This window comes from Clupea harengus, chromosome 26 (assembly GCF_900700415.2).
Source record: "Clupea harengus chromosome 26, Ch_v2.0.2, whole genome shotgun sequence".
In the NCBI taxonomy this organism is placed as follows: Eukaryota; Metazoa; Chordata; class Actinopteri; order Clupeiformes; family Clupeidae; genus Clupea; species Clupea harengus.
In genome coordinates this window covers 1,014,326-1,020,290 of record NC_045177.1, presented here as the reverse complement: position 1 = coordinate 1,020,290, position 5,965 = coordinate 1,014,326, and the positions used below count along the sequence as shown (strand labels likewise).

General features: G+C 51.3%; 22 non-coding genes across 22 annotated transcripts; 11 read left to right on the top strand and 11 right to left on the bottom strand.

Moving 5' to 3' along the window:
• Positions 1-149: 149 nt before the first annotated feature.
• Positions 150-223, top strand: trnai-aau. Its single transcript has one exon. It is a non-coding gene; the product is annotated as a tRNA-Ile (tRNA).
• A 110-nt stretch (positions 224-333) lies between these two features.
• trnan-guu lies at positions 334-407 on the bottom strand. The gene has a single exon. It is a non-coding gene; the product is annotated as a tRNA-Asn (tRNA).
• Positions 408-529: 122 nt separating this feature from the next.
• trnak-cuu lies at positions 530-602 on the top strand. The gene has a single exon. It is a non-coding gene; the product is annotated as a tRNA-Lys (tRNA).
• Positions 603-751: 149 nt separating this feature from the next.
• trnaa-agc lies at positions 752-824 on the bottom strand. Its single transcript has one exon. It is a non-coding gene; the product is annotated as a tRNA-Ala (tRNA).
• A 431-nt stretch (positions 825-1,255) lies between these two features.
• Positions 1,256-1,326, top strand: trnag-gcc. The gene has a single exon. It is a non-coding gene; the product is annotated as a tRNA-Gly (tRNA).
• A 70-nt stretch (positions 1,327-1,396) lies between these two features.
• On the bottom strand, positions 1,397-1,468 carry trnad-guc. The gene has a single exon. It is a non-coding gene; the product is annotated as a tRNA-Asp (tRNA).
• A 129-nt stretch (positions 1,469-1,597) lies between these two features.
• On the top strand, positions 1,598-1,671 carry trnai-aau. The gene has a single exon. It is a non-coding gene; the product is annotated as a tRNA-Ile (tRNA).
• Positions 1,672-1,780: 109 nt separating this feature from the next.
• Positions 1,781-1,854, bottom strand: trnan-guu. Its single transcript has one exon. It is a non-coding gene; the product is annotated as a tRNA-Asn (tRNA).
• Positions 1,855-1,976: 122 nt separating this feature from the next.
• trnak-cuu lies at positions 1,977-2,049 on the top strand. The gene has a single exon. It is a non-coding gene; the product is annotated as a tRNA-Lys (tRNA).
• Positions 2,050-2,198: 149 nt separating this feature from the next.
• On the bottom strand, positions 2,199-2,271 carry trnaa-agc. The gene has a single exon. It is a non-coding gene; the product is annotated as a tRNA-Ala (tRNA).
• A 431-nt stretch (positions 2,272-2,702) lies between these two features.
• Positions 2,703-2,773, top strand: trnag-gcc. The gene has a single exon. It is a non-coding gene; the product is annotated as a tRNA-Gly (tRNA).
• Positions 2,774-2,831: 58 nt separating this feature from the next.
• On the bottom strand, positions 2,832-2,903 carry trnad-guc. Its single transcript has one exon. It is a non-coding gene; the product is annotated as a tRNA-Asp (tRNA).
• Positions 2,904-3,032: 129 nt separating this feature from the next.
• trnai-aau lies at positions 3,033-3,106 on the top strand. The gene has a single exon. It is a non-coding gene; the product is annotated as a tRNA-Ile (tRNA).
• A 109-nt stretch (positions 3,107-3,215) lies between these two features.
• Positions 3,216-3,289, bottom strand: trnan-guu. Its single transcript has one exon. It is a non-coding gene; the product is annotated as a tRNA-Asn (tRNA).
• A 122-nt stretch (positions 3,290-3,411) lies between these two features.
• Positions 3,412-3,484, top strand: trnak-cuu. The gene has a single exon. It is a non-coding gene; the product is annotated as a tRNA-Lys (tRNA).
• A 149-nt stretch (positions 3,485-3,633) lies between these two features.
• trnaa-agc lies at positions 3,634-3,706 on the bottom strand. Its single transcript has one exon. It is a non-coding gene; the product is annotated as a tRNA-Ala (tRNA).
• Positions 3,707-4,159: 453 nt separating this feature from the next.
• trnag-gcc lies at positions 4,160-4,230 on the top strand. The gene has a single exon. It is a non-coding gene; the product is annotated as a tRNA-Gly (tRNA).
• Positions 4,231-4,299: 69 nt separating this feature from the next.
• trnad-guc lies at positions 4,300-4,371 on the bottom strand. The gene has a single exon. It is a non-coding gene; the product is annotated as a tRNA-Asp (tRNA).
• A 129-nt stretch (positions 4,372-4,500) lies between these two features.
• Positions 4,501-4,574, top strand: trnai-aau. The gene has a single exon. It is a non-coding gene; the product is annotated as a tRNA-Ile (tRNA).
• Positions 4,575-4,683: 109 nt separating this feature from the next.
• Positions 4,684-4,757, bottom strand: trnan-guu. Its single transcript has one exon. It is a non-coding gene; the product is annotated as a tRNA-Asn (tRNA).
• Positions 4,758-4,879: 122 nt separating this feature from the next.
• On the top strand, positions 4,880-4,952 carry trnak-cuu. The gene has a single exon. It is a non-coding gene; the product is annotated as a tRNA-Lys (tRNA).
• A 149-nt stretch (positions 4,953-5,101) lies between these two features.
• Positions 5,102-5,174, bottom strand: trnaa-agc. Its single transcript has one exon. It is a non-coding gene; the product is annotated as a tRNA-Ala (tRNA).
• Positions 5,175-5,965: the final 791 nt, after the last annotated feature.

Below are 5,965 nucleotides of genomic sequence, written 5' to 3'. Positions count from 1 at the left end.
ATCCACTATACTAACGAGGAGCTTGTCACCTCCTTGTTCAGGGGGCGTGTAGAATCCAGAAAAGGAGTTGCCCGTCGACTGCTACATGGGGACCTGCTCAGTCCTTGGGGGCATGGTTGTTGCAAAGAGAGGCTGGACTTGTCGACCGTGGCCGGTTAGCTCAGTTGGTTAGAGCGTGGTGCTAATAACGCCAAGGTCGCGGGTTCGATCCCCGTACTGGCCATTTTAGACATTGAGCCCTGAAGAAGAAGAACTATGTTCTTGCTGACCATTAGGACAACATTCTGAAACACGTTGATTGGCTGGAAAACTTCTCGCAGAAAAGGAGGATCTCGTCCCTGGGTGGGCTTGAACCACCATCCTTTCGGTTAACAGCCGAACGCGCTAACCAATTGCGCCACAGAGACTGCGCAAGGTTGTGGAGAGACACAAGGTTTCAACGTTCGACCGACGGGCAGACAGGAGGTTGGCCGTTTGTCTCGTGCGTCGCTTCTGCCGTGAACTGACAGCATCCCTGCAGGCTGCAAAAGCCCGGCTAGCTCAGTCGGTAGAGCATGAGACTCTTAATCTCAGGGTCGTGGGTTCGAGCCCCACGTTGGGCGTAGTCTTTTCGCATTCGCCATGGTCAGAAAGTCGTCTATGCCAAAGACCCACTTCTCCTCGAAATAGTACAAGGAGCCTAATGCAAGGCGCTGCCTGAGCAGGTGTCTGGTGTCGTGATGAAAAGGAAGCCTTACACAGTCCAAGCCACTGGAGAATGCGGGCATCGATCCCGCTACCTCTCGCATGCTAAGCGAGCGCTCTACCATTTGAGCTAATTCCCCTTGACGGCGCACAAGTGCTCTGCGACAGAGTAGATTTGAAACCACTTCCTTTTCAGTGGAGACGCTTGCTCAACTTCTTTGATTCCCACCACCCATTTTAGTTCGCCAAGCATTCTTTAGACGTGAATAACTCTCGACCTGTGCAAGCTAGAAGCCCCATTCCAACGCCAACGGAATCCCCCAACAGAGGGGATTCCAATGCACTACAATGAGTTGCAAAAAAATACTTTGGTACATAGATGAGGTGGCTCAAACGTGAACATTTGGGGGTTGCTCGTTTTTCGACCATTCTTCTCTGTTGACCCTTTGGCAACAGCTCGATCTTGGTGGTTTCTCATTTTTCGACCTTTCTTCTCTGTTGACCCTTTAGCAACAGCTCGGTGGTTCTAGGTGGTTTCTCGTTCTCGGCCATTAGTCTCTGTATGTGGCGCGCATTGGTGGTTCAGTGGTAGAATTCTCGCCTGCCACGCGGGAGGCCCGGGTTCGATTCCCGGCCAATGCAGCTGGCTCTCCTCTTGGCTTTTCTTCGACTCAGCCCAGGGCCGAAGAAAAAATAAAAGGTCAAGCACTGTCTCCCCGTCGGGGAATTGAACCCCGGTCTCCCGCGTGACAGGCGGGGATACTATCCACTATACTAACGAGGAGCTTGTCACCTCCTTGTTCAGGGGGCGTGTAGAATCCAGAAAAGGAGTTGCCCGTCGACTGCTACATGGGGACCTGCTCAGTCCTTGGGGGCATGGTTGTTGCAAAGAGAGGCTGGACTTGTCGACCGTGGCCGGTTAGCTCAGTTGGTTAGAGCGTGGTGCTAATAACGCCAAGGTCGCGGGTTCGATCCCCGTACTGGCCATTTTAGACATTGAGCGCTGAAGAAGAAGAACTATGTTCTTGACGAGCATTAGGACAACCTTCTGAAACACGTTGTTGGCTGGAAAACTTCTCGCAGAAAAGGAGGATCTCGTCCCTGGGTGGGCTTGAACCACCATCCTTTCGGTTAACAGCCGAACGCGCTAACCAATTGCGCCACAGAGACTGCGCAAGGTTGTGGAGAGACACAAGGTTTCAACGTTCGACCGACGGGCAGACAGGAGGTTGGCCGTTTGTCTCGTGCGTCGCTTCTGCCGTGAACTGACAGCATCCCTGCAGGCTGCAAAAGCCCGGCTAGCTCAGTCGGTAGAGCATGAGACTCTTAATCTCAGGGTCGTGGGTTCGAGCCCCACGTTGGGCGTAGTCTTTTCGCATTCGCCATGGTCAGAAAGTCGTCTATGCCAAAGACCCACTTCTCCTCGAAATAGTACAAGGAGCCTAATGCAAGGCGCTGCCTGAGCAGGTGTCTGGTGTCGTGATGAAAAGGAAGCCTTACACAGTCCAAGCCACTGGAGAATGCGGGCATCGATCCCGCTACCTCTCGCATGCTAAGCGAGCGCTCTACCATTTGAGCTAATTCCCCTTGACGGCGCACAAGTGCTCTGCGACAGAGTAGATTTAAAACCACTTCCTTTTCAGTGGAGACGCTTGCTCAACTTCTTTGATTCCCACCACCCATTTTAGTTCGCCAAGCATTCTTTAGACGTGAATAACTCTCGACCTGTGCAAGCTAGAAGCCCCATTCCAACGCCAACGGAATCCCCCAACAGAGGGGATTCCAATGCACTACAATGAGTTGCAAAAAAATACTTTGGTACATAGATGAGGTGGCTCAAACGTGAACATTTGGGGGTTGCTCGTTTTTTGACCATTCTTCTCTGTTGACCCTTTAGCAACAGCTCAATCTTGGTGGTTTCTCGTTTTTCGACCATTCTTCTCTGTTGACCCTTTAGCAACAGCTCGGTGGTTCTTGGTGGTTTCTCGTTTTCGGCCATTCTTCTCTGTATGTGGCGCGCATTGGTGGTTCAGTGGTAGAATTCTCGCCTGCCACGCGGGAGGCCCGGGTTCGATTCCCGGCCAATGCAGCTGGCTCTCCTCTTGGCCTTTCTTCGACTCAACCCAGGGCAGAAGAAAGATAAAAGTCTCCCCGTCGGGGAATTGAACCCCGGTCTCCCGCGTGACAGGCGGGGATACTATCCACTATACTAACGAGGAGCTGGTCATCTCATTGTTCAGGGGGCGTGTAGAATCCAGAAAAGGAGTTGCCCGTCGACTGCTACATGGGGACCTGCTCAGTCCTTGGGGGCATGGTTGTTGCAAAGAGAGGCTGGACTTGTCGACCGTGGCCGGTTAGCTCAGTTGGTTAGAGCGTGGTGCTAATAACGCCAAGGTCGCGGGTTCGATCCCCGTACTGGCCATTTTAGACATTGAGCGCTGAAGAAGAAGAACTATGTTCTTGACGAGCATTAGGACAACCTTCTGAAACACGTTGTTGGCTGGAAAACTTCTCGCAGAAAAGGAGGATCTCGTCCCTGGGTGGGCTTGAACCACCATCCTTTCGGTTAACAGCCGAACGCGCTAACCAATTGCGCCACAGAGACTGCGCAAGGTTGTGGAGAGACACAAGGTTTCAACGTTCGACCGACGGGCAGACAGGAGGTTGGCCGTTTGTCTCGTGCGTCGCTTCTGCCGTGAACTGACAGCATCCCTGCAGGCTGCAAAAGCCCGGCTAGCTCAGTCGGTAGAGCATGAGACTCTTAATCTCAGGGTCGTGGGTTCGAGCCCCACGTTGGGCGTAGTCTTTTCGCATTCGCCATGGTCAGAAAGTCGTCTATGCCAAAGACCCACTTCTCCTCGAAATAGTACAAGGAGCCTAATGCAAGGCGCTGCCTGAGCAGGTGTCTGGTGTCGTGATGAAAAGGAAGCCTTACACAGTCCAAGCCACTGGAGAATGCGGGCATCGATCCCGCTACCTCTCGCATGCTAAGCGAGCGCTCTACCATTTGAGCTAATTCCCCTTGACGGCGCACAAGTGCTCTGCGACAGAGTAGATTTGAAAACCACTTCCTTTTCAGTGGAGACGCTTGCTCAACTTCTTTGATTCCCACCACCCATTTTAGCTCGCCCATTTCTTAGCCCGCCAAGCATTCTTTAGACGTGAATAACTCTCGACCTGTGCAAGCTAGAAGCCCCATTCCAACGCCAACGGAATCCCCGAACAGAGGGGATTCCAATGCACTACAATGAGTTGCAAAAAAATTCTTTGGTACATAGATGAGGTGGCTCAAACGTGAACATTTGGTGGTTTCTCGTTTTTCGACCATTCTTCTCTGTTGACCCTTTAGCAACAGCTCGGTGGTTCTTGGTGGTTTCTCATTTTTCGACCATTTCTTCTCTGTTGACCCTTTAGCAACAGCTCGGTGGTTCTTGGTGGTTTCTCGTTTTCGGCCATTCTTCTCTGTATGTGGCGCGCATTGGTGGTTCAGTGGTAGAATTCTCGCCTGCCACGCGGGAGGCCCGGGTTCGATTCCCGGCCAATGCAGCTGGCTCTCCTCTTGGCCTTTCTTCGACTCAACCCAGGGCAGAAGAAATAAAAAAGGTTAAGCACTGTCTCCCCGTCGGGGAATTGAACCCCGGTCTCCCGCGTGACAGGCGGGGATACTATCCACTATACTAACGAGGAGCTGGTCATCTCATTGTTCAGGGGGCGTGTAGAATCCAGAAAAGGAGTTGCCCGTCGACTGCTACATGGGGACCTGCTCAGTCCTTGGGGGCATGGTTGTTGCAAAGAGAGGCTGGACTTGTCGACCGTGGCCGGTTAGCTCAGTTGGTTAGAGCGTGGTGCTAATAACGCCAAGGTCGCGGGTTCGATCCCCGTACTGGCCATTTTAGACATTGAGCGCTGAAGAAGAAGAACTATGTTCTTGACGAGCATTAGGACAACCTTCTGAAACACGTTGTTGGCTGGAAAACTTCTCGCAGAAAAGGAGGATCTCGTCCCTGGGTGGGCTTGAACCACCATCCTTTCGGTTAACAGCCGAACGCGCTAACCAATTGCGCCACAGAGACTGCGCAAGGTTGTGGAGAGACACAAGGTTTCAACGTTCGACCGACGGGCAGACAGGAGGTTGGCCGTTTGTCTCGTGCGTCGCTTCTGCCGTGAACTGACAGCATCCCTGCAGGCTGCAAAAGCCCGGCTAGCTCAGTCGGTAGAGCATGAGACTCTTAATCTCAGGGTCGTGGGTTCGAGCCCCACGTTGGGCGTAGTCTTTTCGCATTCGCCATGGTCAGAAAGTCGTCTATGCCAAAGACCCACTTCTCCTCGAAATAGTACAAGGAGCCTAATGCAAGGCGCTGCCTGAGCAGGTGTCTGGTGTCGTGATGAAAAGGAAGCCTTACACAGTCCAAGCCACTGGAGAATGCGGGCATCGATCCCGCTACCTCTCGCATGCTAAGCGAGCGCTCTACCATTTGAGCTAATTCCCCTTGACGGCGCACAAGTGCTCTGCGACAGAGTAGATTTGAAACCACTTCCTTTTCAGTGGAGACGCTTGCTCAACTTCTTTGATTCCCACCACCCATTTTAGTTCGCCAAGCATTCTTTAGACGTGAATAACTCTCGACCTGTGCAAGCTAGAAGCCCCATTCCAACGCCAACGGAATCCCCCGACAGAGGGGATTCCAATGCACTACATTAAGTTGCAAAAAAATACTTTGGTACATAGATGAGGTGGCTCAAACGTGACCATTTGGGGGTTGCTTGTTTTTCGACCATTCTTCTCTGTTGACCCTTTGGCAACAGCTCGATCTTGGTGGTTTCTCATTTTTCGACCTTTCTTCTCTGTTGACCCTTTAGCAACAGCTCGGTGGTTCTAGGTGGTTTCTCGTTCTCGGCCATTAGTCTCTGTATGTGGCGCGCATTGGTGGTTCAGTGGTAGAATTCTCGCCTGCCACGGGGGGCCAGCCGTGTATTGCTGTAACAGATTACCGGCCAATCGGATTGAAGCATTTTTCTGGGTACGTGCATTTAATTATTTATTTTAGATTCCCCAAGATAGAGGGTTCGTATCCCCATTGAGGTGTTATCGAATGTGAAATACATGAGTAGAAAGCATTGGAAATACTTGGAGATTAAAAAAGAATTACAACTTTCTATGTAAAATTAGTTTTTTTGTAGTTTATATCAAATTTATAGTAATGCTACTACTTTGAACTTAGTACAATTACTACTCCATCAGATTGTCAGTATCTTTGTAGAAATGTACTAATGTTGTTTT